Source organism: Trichechus manatus, unplaced genomic scaffold (assembly GCF_000243295.1).
Source record: "Trichechus manatus latirostris isolate Lorelei unplaced genomic scaffold, TriManLat1.0 scaffold00154, whole genome shotgun sequence".
NCBI classification, from domain to species: domain Eukaryota; kingdom Metazoa; phylum Chordata; class Mammalia; order Sirenia; family Trichechidae; genus Trichechus; species Trichechus manatus.
Window position 1 is genome coordinate 6,251,654 of NW_004444090.1, and position 16,915 is coordinate 6,268,568.

General features: G+C 35.7%; 1 protein-coding gene across 8 annotated transcripts in view; it reads left to right on the forward strand.

Annotated features, from left to right (window-relative positions):
• The first annotated feature begins 3,686 nt into the window (after positions 1-3,686).
• The window catches only part of PHIP (pleckstrin homology domain interacting protein), a 146,893-nt gene continuing 133,664 nt past the window's right edge, over positions 3,687-16,915 (forward strand). For 6 of the 8 annotated variants that reach the window (XR_002825583.1, XM_023740401.1, XM_023740402.1 and 3 more), the window contains exon 1: positions 3,937-4,029. The gene's annotated coding sequence lies outside the window, so the exon portion shown is untranslated. Of the gene's footprint in view, positions 3,836-3,930; positions 4,030-16,915 lie in introns of those variants that run through there. The other 2 variants (XM_023740404.1, XM_023740405.1) reach the window with 1 other exon arrangement.

A 16,915-nucleotide genomic window follows, 5' to 3' on the forward strand; every position in this document is an offset into this window, starting at 1 on the left:
TTTTTTTTTTTTTTTGAGACAGTAAGATACAGATTTTAAAAATGCCCATTGGATTGATCAATATTTAAGGCTATTGGTGAACTTAAGATCTATTTTATGTGGATTTATGAGGTTGGGAACTAGATTAGAGTAGATTGAGGAGAGGATGGGAGATAGACTGAAGATTGACTGTGAACTCTTTGAGAAACTTGTTTCTGAAGAGGAAGAGAGGGAAAATGGCAGCTGAGGGATTTGAGAGGAGATGGATATAAGTGTCTGGCAGGACTTTATTTTTTTCCTAAGGTGGAAACAAGCATGTTTAACGGTAGATGTTAGATGGGAAGAGGCTAGTTGAGCACGAGGTAGTAAACATAAAGGTGTGTGGAGGACTAATTTATAGGGTAGGATTTCCATGAAGTTGGAGAAGATAGGATTCAAAGCATAGATAGATTGGATCTTAGATATTAACGGAGACAGCTATGTTAATGAGACAGAATAGGTATAGCTATAGGTAGGTTCATAGATTTGATGAGGGTGGGGGCAGAAAGTTTCAGTTTTTTTTGCTTTTTGTTTTCCTTCTATAAAGTAGGCTGGGTCATCTGCTGCGAAAATGGTGGAGGGAGGACTCAGACGAGTTCATCTCTTGGGAAAGAGAATAGTATAGAGGAGTGTTTGTTAATTAATAAAATCCTGCTTCTACCACCCTTTCCTGGAGGTACTTCAGGGACTGCTATGAGGGAGCAAGTACAGAATTAAGCATTGAGGTCTGTGTTCCTTGATGCCACTTAATTTAGTAGGAATAAGAGTACCTGAACTTTTATCTGTGTTGTCTAAAATTTTGTTTGAAGAAATAAATTATTATATGACGTAAATATAAAGTAGAAATTTTTTACTGCATCTGTTTTTATTTACTAGGACCTGTATTAACAAAATGTTTTGATAAGTGGAGAAGCCAGTTTCTCCATATTCTCATGTGTTCATTTATCTAACTAATGATTTATTAAACACTAAACTGTCAGCACTGTATTAAACACTGGGTATACCAAGGTAAACAAGATCTAATCCCGTGTCTTTTTATGTGGGACCTAGATGAGTAAACTGGCAATGTTAGTATAGTACAGGGTTTCCATGAACCCTGAAGACGGGGCAGATAGTGGTAGGACCTTTATCTGTATTTCTTTGGGGAAGAGGCTCATTCATGACTATCAGTAGTCTCATTGCAGTCTAGGTCTGAAAATATATTAAGAACAGTTGCTGTGGTATGATAAGTACTACAGAGTGCTGGGAGATGAACTTTTGGGAAGGAGTATACTGTGCTATGGGAGCACAAAGTATCTAACAAGAACGGGCAGGGGTGGTGTGAACAAGACTTGGGAGGCAGCGAGGCATAATCTGAGACGTGAAGGAGACATGAAGTTGTAGAGGTGGGTGGGTAATGGGAAGATTTCTATCTCCTAACCTTAAAATGAAAGTTGATTTGGAAAAATTGAAATACATCAAGTCATCAAAGCAAGATTTAGTCAGAAAAAGTAGATTCATAGTGTTTTATAAAAAGGTACAATTTTGCAATAAGAAATTTACTACCTAAAAATGTAGTTTGTCGGGAAGATCCTAAAACAGAATAATTACAGAATTGAAATGAATAAGTAATGAACGTCACCTTATCAAAGTAAAGTTTTTAGAAGGAATTTTCATCAATTTAAGAAATCGAATTAAAATAATTATGTGTAATTTTAGAACTCTAAAGGACCTTGTAAATAATTTAGACTTTTTCTTTTAAATGTTATTTTTAAGTAAATTGTTTTTGGGGAGAGTATAGTTTAAAGATAGTCTCTGAAAGTCTATAGAGAAAACTTAAAAATACATACTTTGGTATGTTTCTTTCTAATCTCGTTTTCTATGTTATTTAGTCATACTAATGTTTTCTAAAGTGTGTTCTCAGTGAAGATGATAGATATTATTAGAGAAAACAGATTCTCTAGCTAAATGAGTTTGGGAAATTGTGGGATAAACAAAATTAGATTTATCTCAGAACTTTTCAGAGGCTTTAATGTCAGTGTGCTTTGTGAATCTGTAAAGCACGGATGTAGTCTGTATAATTTGTATTACACATTGTTTATTGAACCACCTTTCCTCCCAGAATACTTCTACCAATACTACTGAGCACCTATTGTACACCAGACTCTTATTACTTTAAATTATCTTATCAAAGTGACAGTATAGCTCCATGTTGTCTCCACGACAGAAGTGTATTATGGTGAAGAGTAAGGCAGTTGTTAACCATACACTCCGGAGAAAATGAGAGTGAAAAAGATAAATAAAGTCATAGTAGTTCATAGTTCATAACAGGTCATAGTTTTGACCTCAGGAACACGCGGATGTTCCCAGAACACACTTGAGAACTGCTGAACTAGAGTATTTGAATACTATAGTGGGAAGTTTTTTGTAACTTGGTGTGTAAATATAAAGTGATGAAATAGTATACTTTATTCTGTTTAGATTATTGTGCTAATATTGTTTATTTACTAAAAGACTTTCAGGATGGATTGAAAAAAAATTTGTATTTCATATCACAGTTTCAAACTCTGGCATAAATTAAGCAGTATTTGAAGTTGTTCCAAGAGCATTCAAACTTTGTAATAGGTAGATTTATTTTATAATTGAAACTCGTTTAAATCAACAGTTGGAATTTTGCTTTTAGCTCTAAGATTTTTGGTAATTATAAATTTCAGCACATTAAATGTTTAATTTTGTAATGAGAAGATAACTATTAAGTTTCTTTAATCCTTAATTATTCTAAAGATTTTTTTATAATACCTAAGGCTTAAAATATTGTATTTATTTTATAGTTGTATGATTTTTTTTGTTGTTTGAATTTTTTGAAAATTAAAATTTAACTGAAATATACCCTTTTTCGGTTATAATACTGTGTATTTTCAGTGGATCTGTATGTACATTGACAGGAGCTGTTCTATTTATAACTTGCTACATTTAGGTTACTTTGATTCTGTAGTCTTTTTCTCTTCCCAGTGGCTTAAATGGTAGGGTAGGTGTTTTTTCCTACTAATCAAGTGGTTTCACAGAGCTTTTCCCCAAGTAAAATGAAATGTTGACTAGCCAGACCAAGTTACTCTGTGTGTGTGTGTGTGTGTGTGTGTGTGTAATTAATGTGTGTAATTAATGTTTTATTTTTGGTGAAAGTCTGAACAGCAAAACATGCTTCCATTAGACAGTTTCACGGTTTCTAGACATAATTATCAGTGGCATTGGTTACATTCTTCATGTTGTAAAACATTCTTGTTATTTCTCTTCTAGTTGTTTCATTCTCATTAACTTAAACTCCCTGCCCCCAACCTTCTTATTTATGTTTAAAAGTAGCTATTGACCATTTGGTCTTATAAAGGTAATTATTTTAAAAGAAAGCAGTACTTAAGGGTGACAGTCTTTACTTTTTGAGCTAAACTATTAGTTTAAAGGTGACTTTGGAGTGGTAATTTCAGTTCAGAGTTTGAAGAGTAACTCAGGTCCATAGTCTTGGAGACTCCTCCAGCCTCAATAGGTCCACTAAGTTTGGATTCTGTAAGAAAAATTGCTGTATTTTAAAAATGTTTTATTTACTATCAAATGAAAAACCTTTGAAGATTTAGATAGTGTAAAGAATCATATCTCTTTAGTAAACATTTATATTTTTTTTTCACATAATAGGTGAAGTATTATAGACATTTAGCCCCTGATCACTTGCTACAAATATGTCATCGACTTGGACCTCTTCTTGAACAAGAAATTCCTCAAAGCGTTCCTGGAGTACAGACTTTATTAGGAGCTGGAAGGCAGTCCTTGCTGCGCACAAATAAAAGTATGAAAATTTTCCAAGAGAATTTATGCATTCTTTTCTCACTTTTTGTCTTTATGTCCTATCTTTGTATGCATAAAAATGTGTGTGTTTAATAGGCTGCAAGCATGTTGTGTGGAAAGGATCTGCTCTCGCTGCATTGCATTGTGGAAGACCACCTGAGTCACCCATTAACTATGGCAGCCCACCCAGCATTGGTGAGTTGTTTGAGTTTATTGCCTAGTTGACATTCTCTTAGTTAGCAGGGCTTTTCAAAGTAAACAAAAATGTTTTTCAGTTACTGTGAAATCGTATTACTATGTACATTCAAATTACTATGTATATTAGCATTCAAAGAGAAAAAGCTGTTGAATTCTAAGATTTTTTTCTTAAATTAGTAATATTAGTAGCGAAGAAGTCATAATGATGTGTTATGTATTTTATATACTGTACCTTATGTAGGCTAATTAGCTCATTGTTATTTTATTTTTACCAAAAATAAAATGTACATTATTAAGGTTGACTTCGTGGATAACAATCATAATTCAGATTAGTTACAATGATGGAAAACAAAAATAGTGTGATCTTTTAAGAAGGACAGTGCCTTTTCTTTTTTTTCTTTTTTGCATTTAAAATTTCAAAGAAGAAAAACTGATGCAGGTTGAAATGCCTCCTAAATTTATCACTTTTACCTCTACTATCCTCTTTGTCCAATCCCTCATCTTTTTCTTGCCTGGATTACTATCACATCCTCCAAACTAGTCTTCCAGCTTCCAGTGTCTTCTCCCTCGCTTCCAGGTGATATGTGTAATACTGTAATAATACTCTATTCAAGTCTAACTTTCGTGTGTCACTCAAAGTGTAGTTGAAAGAGGTTGGTTAAGATGTTTTAATGGTTGTGTACTTCCTTGACCACGAAGTCTAAACTCCTTGACTTTCAGAGACCTTTATATTTTAATTATAGCCTCTATCGCGCACACCCCCACCCCCATCTTCCTGCCTGGGATGTCATTTTCCCTCTTTCACCTGTCCAAATTCTACTTATTTCTTTCTTTTCTGAATACTTACTCTAGTGATAGTGTTACAGTTTTTTTTTTTTTTTTTTTAATAACTTTTGTTTAGCATTTATATTGTATTTGTTTTTCGTCATTTTAGTTTTCAGCCTTTTGGTATCTTTTTGTTTTTGATATTTCTTGAAAATAGCATAGAAGTGGCTTTAAAAAAATACAGTATGGCAGTCTTGTGTTTTATCTTGAGCTTTTAGTCCTTTATGTAATTATCGATATATTTGAGTTTAAATCTAACTGTTGCTGCTTTGAAGATGGTCTCTTTCTCTGGTTGCTTTTAAGATTTTTTTCTTTCTCTTTAGTTTTCTGCAGTTGTACTATCATATGTCTTGGTGTCAGTTTATTTTTATTTATCTTGCTTGAGATTTATTAAGCTTCTTTAATCCATAATGTCTTTTATTGATTCTGAAAATTTCTCACCTGTTATCTTTTAAAATATCATTTCTGCTCTATTCGTTCTCCTGTACTCTGGGACTCCAGTTAAACATGTTCAACTTCTCCCGTTTTATCTTCTCTTTATTGTCCTCTCTTCTCTATTTTCCATCTTTTCGTCTTTATGTGATGCATTCTGGATAATGTCCTCTGACCTATTTCCAAAGTCCCTATTAATATTACTAAAGTATCCTATGTGATACTTGTATGGTGGATATCATGGGTGATTTTTTTTTTAAAAAAACGTGATTGTGCTTGTTAAGTAGTGATTCCTATATATATATTCTTACTATAATGAACAGCTACTAAGAACAACAAAGGATTTGAGATGCAAGAGTTTGTCTGCACTTAGAAATTATACGAGGGGTAGAGTAGATTTCCTGAAAGGATGGAATGGTGAAATATCTTAGGAGATTTCCCCTTTAGGGATAAGTTTATCCTTATTATAAAAGTGTACATCCATATTATAAGGGAAATATATTGCTTGCTTTTTCAACACATTGTCAGTCAGCCCTGTGGTAGGCAGTGAAAGTGTAAAAATGATTAATAGTAAATAACTTTCCTCTCCACATTTGTTGTGTGAACAATTACTGTGTGCCAGGCACTGTTCTAAGCATTTTCCATTTAGGACCTGAAATAGTCTGTAGGTGTTATAGGCTATAGGAACTATTACTATTTTAGTATTGTAGTCTGTAGGAACTGTTATTATTTTACAGAGAAAGAAACTGAGGCATGGAGAGGTTTCATAAGTTGGTCAAGGTCATACATTTAATGAGTTGTGAAGACAGGATTCACCTCAGGCTGTCTGATTCTTATTATGGTATGCCTTATTGCCAGTACGCTAAACTTTCCAATAATAACATTTGGCTATTCAAGAAAATTGGAGTTTGTCTCGTTTTGGAAAAAGATACAACATACTTATAAAATCAGATAAAATATTTTAGACCAGGTCATTGATGGTTACATGAGTAATATACCCAGACATGGGTATTTAAAAAACAAACAAACCTGTTGCTGTTGAGTTGATTCCGACTCATAGCGACCCTATATAGGGCAGAGTAGAATTGCCCCATAGGGTTTCCAAGGAGCAGCTGGTGGATTTCAACTGCCGACCTTTCGGTTAGCAGCTGAGCTCTTAACTGCTTCGCCACCAGGGCTGCACAACATGGGTATAGGGAATATAAATATGGCAAAACTGTCTTGGGTTTTTTGTCAAAGCAGGGAAATATGACTGGGATATTCAGGTAACATTACCAAACAGATAATTATTGTACTTTTCTGAAAGACTTTATTTCGTTTTTAAGGTTTAAAATAAAAGTTTATCTTTCCCCCCTTCCATTCAGATTTTCAGGATAATCTTAATTCTTTATACTAGGAAATATGTGTACTAAAATGCCAATTTTGCATACTTTTTTTTTTTTTTTGGTATTTACATATATTTGTTAAAACCACTCAAGAGAAACTACACTAATCAGAATGACTAAACTTATTGTAGTCGGAGGTTAATATCATGTCTTGTTAGAGTTCTCCTTGGTAGTTCAGTTTGTCTTGTCACTGCTTTAAAGGTATGAGTGGTGGAATGATAATGGGAAGAAAGTATTTCATCAGGCTTCTTGGCAGAATGGTTTGTCTGCATAGTGATACAGTGCATTTTAAGTTATGAGAGTATAGGTCAGAAGTTTTTTTCTTATAATGTGAACATCTGTAGTACTGATTTATTTTGTCTTTGCCATTTTTTGTCTGGTTACTTTTAAACATTTTCTTTGCCCTTTTCTTGGTCAAGTGGTGTTAGCAAGTGTCAATGGAAATAAGAAAACTCCTCTTAACTTTTTATTTTACTTAAAATATAGATTTAGATGTGTAATATGGATACAAATATTTAAACTTTGACACATTTGGGATTTTTTAAAAGTAAACTTTTTCACAACTGCCATGGCCTCCACTAGACTGAGTCCAGTACAACTAGATGGTGTCCGGCTACCACCACTGACTGCTCTGACAGGGATCACAATAGAGGGTCCTGGACAGAGCTGGAGAAAAATGTAGGAGAAAATTCTAACTCACAGAAAAAGACCAGACTTACTGGCCTGACAGAGACTGGAGAAACCCCCAGAGTATGGCCCCTGGACACCCTTTTAGCTCAGTAATGAAGTTACTCCTGAGGTTCACCCTTCAGCCAAAGACTAGACAGGCCCATAAAACAAAACAAGACTAATGGGGCACACCAGCCCAGGACAAGGACTAGAAGGCAGGAGGGGACAGGAAAGCTGGTAATAGGGAAACCAAGGTTGACAAGGGAGACTGTTGATATGTTGTGGGGTTGTTAACTAATGTTGTAAAACAATATGCTTACTAACTGTTTAATGGGAAACTTTGTTTTGTAAACCTTCATCAAGAGAACATTAAAAAAAATTTAAAAAAACTTTATATTTTGGAATAATAAATTATTTACAGAAAAGTTACATAGCTATTTCAGAGAATTCCTATATACTCTCACCTAGTGTTAACAATCTTATATTAAAACCAAAAACCACACTGTTGCCGTTGAGTAGGTTCTCACTTATAGTGACCTTATAAGATGAAGTAGAACTGCCCTATAGGGTTTCAAAGGTTGTAGATCTTTACGGATGCAGACTGCAACATCTTTCTCCCATGGAGCTGCTGGTGGTTTTGAACCGCTGACCTTTGGGTTTGCAGCCAAGCGCTTAGCCACTGCACCAAAGGGCTCATAATCTTACATTACCTGGTACATTTCTCAAAACTAGGAAAACAACATTAGGACATTGCTGTTAAACACCAGAGTTTATTGAGATTTCGCAAAGTTTTTCCACTAATTCCCTTTGCTTGTTCCAATATCCAGTCCAGGATATCATCTTGCATTTAGGATTTGTTCATTTTTTTATTGAAGCAAACTTCTTGCTATAACTCAGAGGAAGATCATGGTGGCGGCTAAATTGGATTTTCCTTTCTTGGATGATATTTTCACACTATATGTAAACTATCACCGTCTGTATTTGAATATCTCATATTTTCCTCAAACTTAAAAGTCCCTAAGACTGAACTTTTAACCCTCAGACACTTGTTATTCCAAGACAGAAGCCTGGAACTCATTTTAGACTTCTTTGTTCACTCTTACGTCTGTTTAGTAAATAACCAAAACCAAACCCACTGCTGTCAAGTCTATTCTAACTCCTAGCGACCTTATAGGACAGAGTAGAACTCTGCCCCATAGGGTTTCCAATGCTATAAATTTTTATGGGAGCAGAGTTTGCCACATCTTTCTCCCATGGAGTGGCTGGTGGGTTCCAACCACGTACCTTTCGGTTAGCAGCCAAGCACTTTAAGCACTGTGCCACCAGGGTTCCTTATTTCATAAATAATACCTATAATTCTGTTTTACTCCTTTGAATCTGTTTCCCATTATCATAGCCACGTTTTAGGCCTTTGTTACATCTTGTCTGAAGTTCTACACCATTCATTCACTCACCAAGTAAATATTGAGCCAGTATATAATCTGAGAAACCAGACTGTATGAAGAAGAATGAGGCATCAGAATTGGAGGAGAACTCGTTAACAGCCTTCGTGGTGCAGATGACACAGCCTTGCTTGCTGTGAGAGTGAAAAGGACTTGAAACACTTACTGATGAAGATCAAAGACTACAGCCTTCAGTATGGATTATACCTCAACATAAAACAAAAATCCTCACAACTGGACCATTAAGCAACATCATGATAAAGGGAGAAAAGATTGAAGTTGTCGAGGATTTCATTTTACTTTATCAACAATCAATGCCCAAGGAAGCAGCAGGCAAGAAATCAAACGATGTATTGCATTGGACAAATCTGCTGCAAGAGATCTCTTTGAAATGTTAAAAAGCAAAGATACCATTTTAAGGAAGGACTAAGGTGTGCCTGACCCAAGCCATGGTGTTTTCAATTGCCTTGTATGCATGTGAAAGCTGGACAATAAGTAAGACCGAGTTAAAATTGGCGCCTTTGAATTATGTGGTATTAGCAAAAAATATTGAATATACCGTGGACTGCCAAAAGAACGACCAAGTTTGTCTTGGAAAAAGTACAGCCAGAATGCTCATTAGAGGCAAGGATGGTGAGACTTTGTCTTACATACTTTGGATATGTTATCGGGAGGGACCAGTCCCTGGAGAAGGACATGATGCTTGGTCAGCAAAAGGGAGGAAGACCCTCAATGAGATGGATTGATAAAGTGGCTGCAGCAATGGGTTCAAGCATAGCAACGATTATGAGAATGGCACAGGACCTGGCAGTGTTTCATCCTGTTGTACATAGGGTCGCTGTGAGTTGGAACTGATTTGACGGCACCTAACAACAACAACAACAACAACATATGTCGCTACCATTCGTCTGTCATTTTGTCATACTGCATGTTGTTGTGATGCTGGAAGCAATGCCACTGGTATTTCAAATACCAGCAGGGTCATCCATGTGGACAAGTTTCAGTGGAGCTTCCAGACTATGACAGTCTAGGAAGAAAGACCATCTACTTCTGAAAACTAGCCAGTGAAAACCTTATGGATCACAACAGAGCATTGTCCATCTAGCTTGTTTTGAATATGTCATCAGGAGGGATCAATTACTGGAGGAGGACATCATGTTTGGTAAAGTAGAGGGCTAATGAGGGCAAGGGAGTTCCTTAGTGAGATAGATTGACTCAGTAGCTGCAACGAAGGAACATGCCGATAATTGTGAGGATGACACAGGACCAGACAATGTTTAGTTCTGTACTTACGTACATTTACATAAGGTCACCATAAGTTGGAGTACAATGGATGGCAGCTATTTATTTTTATATTATGTAGGCATTGGGCTAGGATCTGAAGTTACAGGCTAAACAAGAACATAGATTCTGCCTTCCTAGAACTTAGGCTACATGGTCCCCTGTCTCTAGTCTTATTCCTGTGTCCTAAGATTTAGCTGTAAACCAGGGGTTCTCAACCTTGACAGTATTGACATTTTGGGTTGGATAATTTCTTGCTGTAGGTGGCTCTCCTGTGCGTTGTAGGATATTTAGCAGCATCCCTGGCTTCTGCCCATTAAATGCTTGTAGTATCCCACCTCCCAGCCCCACTCCACCTCCAGTTGTGACAAATAAAATGTCTTCAGTTCAGACATTGTCAAATGTACCATAGGGGCAAACAGAATGCCTCCATTTAACAAACAGAATGCCCTGGTTGAGAACCTTTGCTCTAAACTTTCTAAAATGCAGATGGGATCATGTCATGCTTCCTCTTTCCCGCCATTGACTTAGAATAGTCTCAGCCCTTTTAATGTGGCACACAAGGCTGACCTTTCCCACTTTTCCTGTTGTTTCCTCACCTGTACCCTGTGCTCCAGCTTTTTACAACTCTTTGGCAGTTCTTAGAATAAACCATGGTCTTTTTCATCTGTCTCTGCGTATGCTTTATTTCTCTATGGAATGTCCCTCTCTTTTTTATCCACTCTACGAACATCTATCTATTCATCTGTTAAAACTTAAATGCCACCAGGCAGAATTAGGGAGCTCCGGTGGCACAGTGGTTAAACCTCTCTGCTGCTAACTGAAAGGTCAGCGGTTCGAACCCACCAGCTGCTCCATGGGAGAAAGATGTGGCAGTCTGCTTCTGTAAAGGTACACTTTTGAAACCCTATGGGGCAGTTCTACTTGCTATGAGTTGGAATCAACTCGACAGCAATGGGTTTGGTTTGGGTTTTGGGGGGGCTTACTCTTACCTCTAGTATAGCTTCTGTTATGTGATTGTGGCTGTTTGTTTGCCTTTGTTTCCTCTACTGTATTATAAAGTCCTGGTGGACAGGAATTATATACTTTATTATTCTTTCTACATTCAACTCCTCCCCATTAGTAAATGTTAAATGAAAAAGCAGTAGATAATTGATGTAATTGATGAATTGGGATGGGACAAGAAAAGTTCAGAGGTGGATAGGAGGTGAAAAATGCAATAGTTGGTAGGAACAAGAAGAGAGAGACTTGGGCCAAAGATAGCTTTGAGGCAAGGGAAAAGAAATATAGAAATGGATTTTTAAGAAAGTAAGGTTTATGAGTAGAGTGGGTTAATTCATTACACTTGGAATATTAAAACCCATTTCTGCACTATTTAAAATCCCACTCTTGAGCTTGTCCCAGTGCTTTCTTTTCTTATTATCTGCTTATTCCAACAAAGAGCCTGTGTGGTGCAAGTGATTGACGATTGGCTCTAAAGGTTGGTGGTGTAAACCAACCTAGCAGCTCAGTGGAAGAAAGGCCTAATGAACTGCTTCCATAAAGGTTACAGCCAAGAAAACTCTGTGGAGCAGTTCTCTGTAAGACACGGGGTCACCATTAGTTGGAATTGACTCAGTGGCATTAGGTTTGTTTTTGTTAACCTCAGCTACTTTGTACCTGCAGTTGCTTGATGTAAATTGTGAAAATTGAACTGAAAGTCAGTACCAAGGCAGGAGACTCAAAGTGGTCAGCTGCTTTCTAGCCCTCTAAAATCTCCTTTAATAACATTTTCAATAGCAAAAACAAAAGATCCCACCAATCTCTAGTTGTTACCAGTGTCTAACTCCTTTTCTGTGGAAGAGATGTGTGAGTGTGGATTTGGCATAGCAGCATTTACTTTCCAAGGATTTAATGAATACTTGGCATTGTTTTTTCTCCCACTTCTTACCCACTTTAGGCCTGTTTTCATACATAGTTTACTCTCTATTTGTCTATAGTAAGCAACCATACCTTCAAAGTAAATGAGCCTGGTGGGAGATCAGAAAAGAAGAGACTTAGGTACATTAAAGCAGTTTTTTAAAATTAAATTTAGGGATTCACTTAACAGATGTTTGACTTGTGAACAAGATTATGATAAAGTAATCTTTTGCCGATCATTTTGTTGTTTTCATCTTCTTTACATTTGCCATATTACCAAAGTAAATTTTTTACCTCTAGGTCCTCCATTTCTTTTTTTCTTTTCTTTTGGCTTTGCCTAGACACTTTCATATCTTTGTTGTTTCACTTGTTAATTCTGTTGTAAGATTGCTGTTAAACTCTAGTCTTGGTGGATGAGGGTAAGAAGTCTTGGGGAACCTGATTCTTAAAAATGTGTGAATGTAAGGAAATATTCTTGCCTTGAAATTGTTTTACTGCCCAAACATACAGTGAGTACTAAGAAGCTTATACATCAAAACAAGTCTTAGATCTCGCCTGCCTTTACAGTTTTGTGATTCTTGAGAAAACTAGTTTAACCAAAGACAGCAAGCAGTCATTTAAAACTAGATACAAATCTTAACTGCTTTAGATGTGTGACCTTAGGCGAATTGTTTAATTTGCCATCCCCTCGATTTCCTCATTTGTAAAATAGGGATCTCCAAAAAAACCAAACCCCGTTGCTGTTGGGTCGATTCTGACTCATAGCGACCTTATGGGACAGAGTAGAACTGCCGTATAGGATTTCCAAGGGGCTGCTGGTGAATTTGAACCGCCGACCTTTTTGGTTAGCATCCGAACTCTTAACCACTGTGCCACCAGGGCTCCAAAACAGGGATAATACCTGCCATATGTGTTATTTGGTGATTTAAATGAGATAGCACAGTGAGGCACAAAGTAGACAATAAATGTTACCTTCTGCCTTTTCTTCTGTAATAATCATTTAATGAATTGTTTTGCTAACAAATCCTGAGTACTTTTTAAAAAGAAGACTCTTAAACCTCTTTTTATTTTCAGTTAGGGCTTTGAACCGTTTTGTTCCAGTTCGAACATCTGAGAATTTGTATTTCTAACAAGTTCCCCAAATCAAGCCCACTGCTCTGTAGCCCATTCCAACTCATAGTGACCCTATAGGACAGAGTAGAACTGCCCCATAGGGTTTCAAAGGCTGTAAATATTTAGGAATTTTTCTCCCACAGAGGGGCTGGTGGTGGGTTTAAACTGCCGACCTTTCAGCTAGCACCAGGGCTCCTAACAAGTTCCCACCAGAACCAAAACCCACTGCCCTCTAGTTGATTCCAACTCACAGTGACCCTGTAGGACAGAGTAGAACTGCCCCATAGGGTTTCCAACGAATGGCGGGTGGATTCAAACTGCCTACCTTTTGGTTAGTAACTGAGTTCTTAACCACTGTGCCACCAGGGCTCTCTCAATTTCCCAGGCAATGCTAATGCTGCTGGTTTAGGGACCAGTTCTGAGAACCACTAGTAGAGCAGTGGTTCTCAGAATTTTTTATGCATAAGAATCACCTGGGAATCTTGTTAAAATGTAGATTCAGATTCAGTATTTTGGGGGTGGAAGTGCAAATTCTCAGCAGGTGTTGAAACCAGAACTTTTTAGTATTGTATTTTGCCGTATTTCCAATATTGTATTTGACTTATTCTGCAGTTGGTAATTTCTTAAAATTTATTCAATCAGGAATTTTTTTTCCTAGGCTTTTAGGATTTTTTTTCCCTCATATGAAGTATAGTCACTTATTAGAAAAATTGTTTTAGATTATGAATCTATAAGATTTAACATATGATTTTAGTATATAATGTGTGCAATATAATCTATAACATTAATCATTTAATTATTTAACATAATTCGGTAAATTGGTAGATAATAATACCTGGTTTATTTCCTGTTAAGTTAAACTCCTTCCATAATAGTCTTTTTCAATGTTGTACCTTCTCTGCCTCCTACTCCTGTACTTTATCCCTGGTTAGTTATGTACTCATCACTTACTTAAATACATTCATTTTGAACAATGTTTCTCAGTAACCTACTCAGTTTTCTACTACCATTTCATTCTGGTTTTGAAGTGTTAATTTTAGTCTTGTATTTTTATAATTTGTATTGTTTAATTGTTTCTGAATTAGGTATAGCCTATAGTCTTTTAATTTGTTCCCTGAATAATCTTCATATTTCCATTTGGCACAATCATCTTTTTTTTTTTTAAACTTTCTCTCCTTGCCCTCAGTCCTTCCCTCTTTTTTTTGCCTTTTAAAAATGGATTTACTTGTAAGAGACTATCATTTTTGTTTTTTTTAAGGAAAGAAAGCTTTAATGTACCTTATGTCACAGTACCAAATATGTAATACAGACATTTACTTTTATTTTTTCTTTTGCTTAAATTCCTTTTCAAAATTATGGTTGACAAAAAAAGGGGAGAAACTTTGAAGAATGACAGTTTCCCTAGGTGAGTTTAAATTGTTGCTTTTGTAGCTACGTTTTCTTTCATAAATAATAAGATGAAGTTTATTTTTAGGTTATAGATAATGGTGAAGGATTTCTCCCACTCTGTGTTGTATGTCTGGCAAGCAAATCCAGTAGTAATTAAAAAGTACTAGCCACTTCCTCTTTTAGTTTGCATCACATATTTTTTCCAGAATGATTATTGGATTTGATGCTGAATTTTCGTATCTGTGTAAGTGAAGCAAATTAGCATGTATTTTCTTTTTTTTTTAAATTTTTTTATTGTACTTCAGGTGACGGTTTACAGAACAAATAGATTCTCATAAAACAGTAGTACACATATTGTTTTATGACATTGGTTAACAACCCTGTGACATGTCAACCCTCTCCGTTCTTGACTTTTTTTTTTTGGTGAAAATTGTATTTTCTTTTTAAGGCTGTAGATTTTTTATTTTGATTCTCTGCAGAGATCCTCTGAAGTTAAGGGTTTGAACATTTTCCTAGATGTCTTCTGAAACTAGAGAGTCCATGATCAGCAAATGGACTGAACAGCTGAACAGCAATTTGTTCAGCTCCTTAAGGAAGCTCTAGGGGAAAAAAGTGATCTACAAAAGCCTTATAAGAAGTGTTCAAAAAAAAAAAAAAGCTATCTTTAGTCAGATTTACTTTTATAATATATTAGGATTTGGTTGTTTATAGGGGCAGTCAATGTAGATGCTAATACGTAATGTCTTTTAGTTTATAAAACATTTTGTCTCATTTGCTTTTCCTAGCAATTCTGCAAAATACTCTCACTTTATTTTGAGGAAACTGAAGCTTAGAGAGGTAGTAACTAACTCAGGTTATATCGTTGGTTATTTTGCTTCATATCTTAAGTATTTAACTTTAAATCATACAGCACCTGGTGTTTTGCCTTGTCTGTTAAATTTTTTGATCTTTATGCATTAATGTATCAGCTGTGTCCATTTACTGCTTCAGGTATATGCTGCTTCTGAAATATGACTCTGTGTAGACTAAAGACAATGAAACATGTTCTTTGAGGTTTATATCTTACCAGATAAATATCGGTATTTAAATTTGAGAGAAAACGTTCAGTACCTTGAGAAGGCTTAGAAATCTCTTGATGTCAAAGTGATTAAATTGTTTCTAAAATGAAATTTTGTTTTTGAACCCTTTGATTTCTTTTACAAAGTTGGCTTTTGCTTTTAGTTACATCCCTTCCAATTCATTCTCATTATAGTTGAGAGATGAAACTGCAATAAATTATCCAAAAGCAAATCTTACTATTTCCCCTCCCTCCCCCTTAAAAACTTAAAGATCTTCAATCTATTGTCTGTAGGTGATAGTCCAAAATGCCTAATATAGCTTAGATAGCACTCCGCCCCCTGCCTACCTTCTCAGTCTCTTCTCTTAATGCTTGCTTCCCTCCGTTCTGTGTGCTAGCCATACTGGACTACTTTATGTTGCTTGAATGCTTTGCTCTTCCCAGCTTCAGGCCACTGCACATGCCTTTCCATCAGCATTCGTTTTTTAGGTATTACTAAAAGTCAGTTTTTCAGAAAAGTCTACCCTAATTCCCACCTCCCTTCCCCACAGTATGTTTAAAACCCTTTGCTGTATATTTCAAGATTTCTCTATACCTTTTATTTGATAACACTTATCATTGTTGTAAGTCCTTGTTTCATGTCTTTTCTTCCCTGTTAGACTGCAGTCTCTGTGAGGGTAAGTACCATGTGTTTTCCTTTTCACTGTTAAATCCGCTATACTTGGCCCATATAGGTGCCCTGTAAATGTTTGCTGACTCAAAATTGAACTATGTCAAAATGTTTGACTTAAAAAAAATCTGTGTAACTTTAAAAAGATTTGTTTAGAGGGAAAAAATGAATTTTTATTAAAACAACTATTATAGAAGCATTTAAGAACATTTAAAACTAGCATTAGATTATTTTGCAAGAAAGAAAGGAGTAAGAGTAAATATTCCTAGTAATTGTAATGGCTGCCTCTTTTTTTTTCTTCTTTTAGTGCTTGTTACGTACTCAGTTCATGAAATTTTTGGCTTAACTCTTGGAATCATCATTTCTTCGCTTTCTGTATTTTATTTCAGTTAGTATTACATTCTCTTTTCCAGACATTATTCATCTTTGTGGTTTCTGCTAAATCTTAAAAATATGGTATCTTTTAAATAGGAGGTAAAGCTAAACACCAAAATTGCATATGTGGAGATTTGTAGGGTAGCTACTGCGCATACTAATTATTTTAGTTACAGTAGTAAAATAAGAAGGAAACAAGCTCTCATGGACATTTGTTTAGTCTTCTATTCCCTGTTTTCTTCACCTTTTTTTTTTTTTTTTGTGGATAAAGAGCTAATTACAGGATCATCTTTCTAATGTTGCAACCCCCTCCTACTTTAACTAAAGTTGGGACTATTAATAGCTT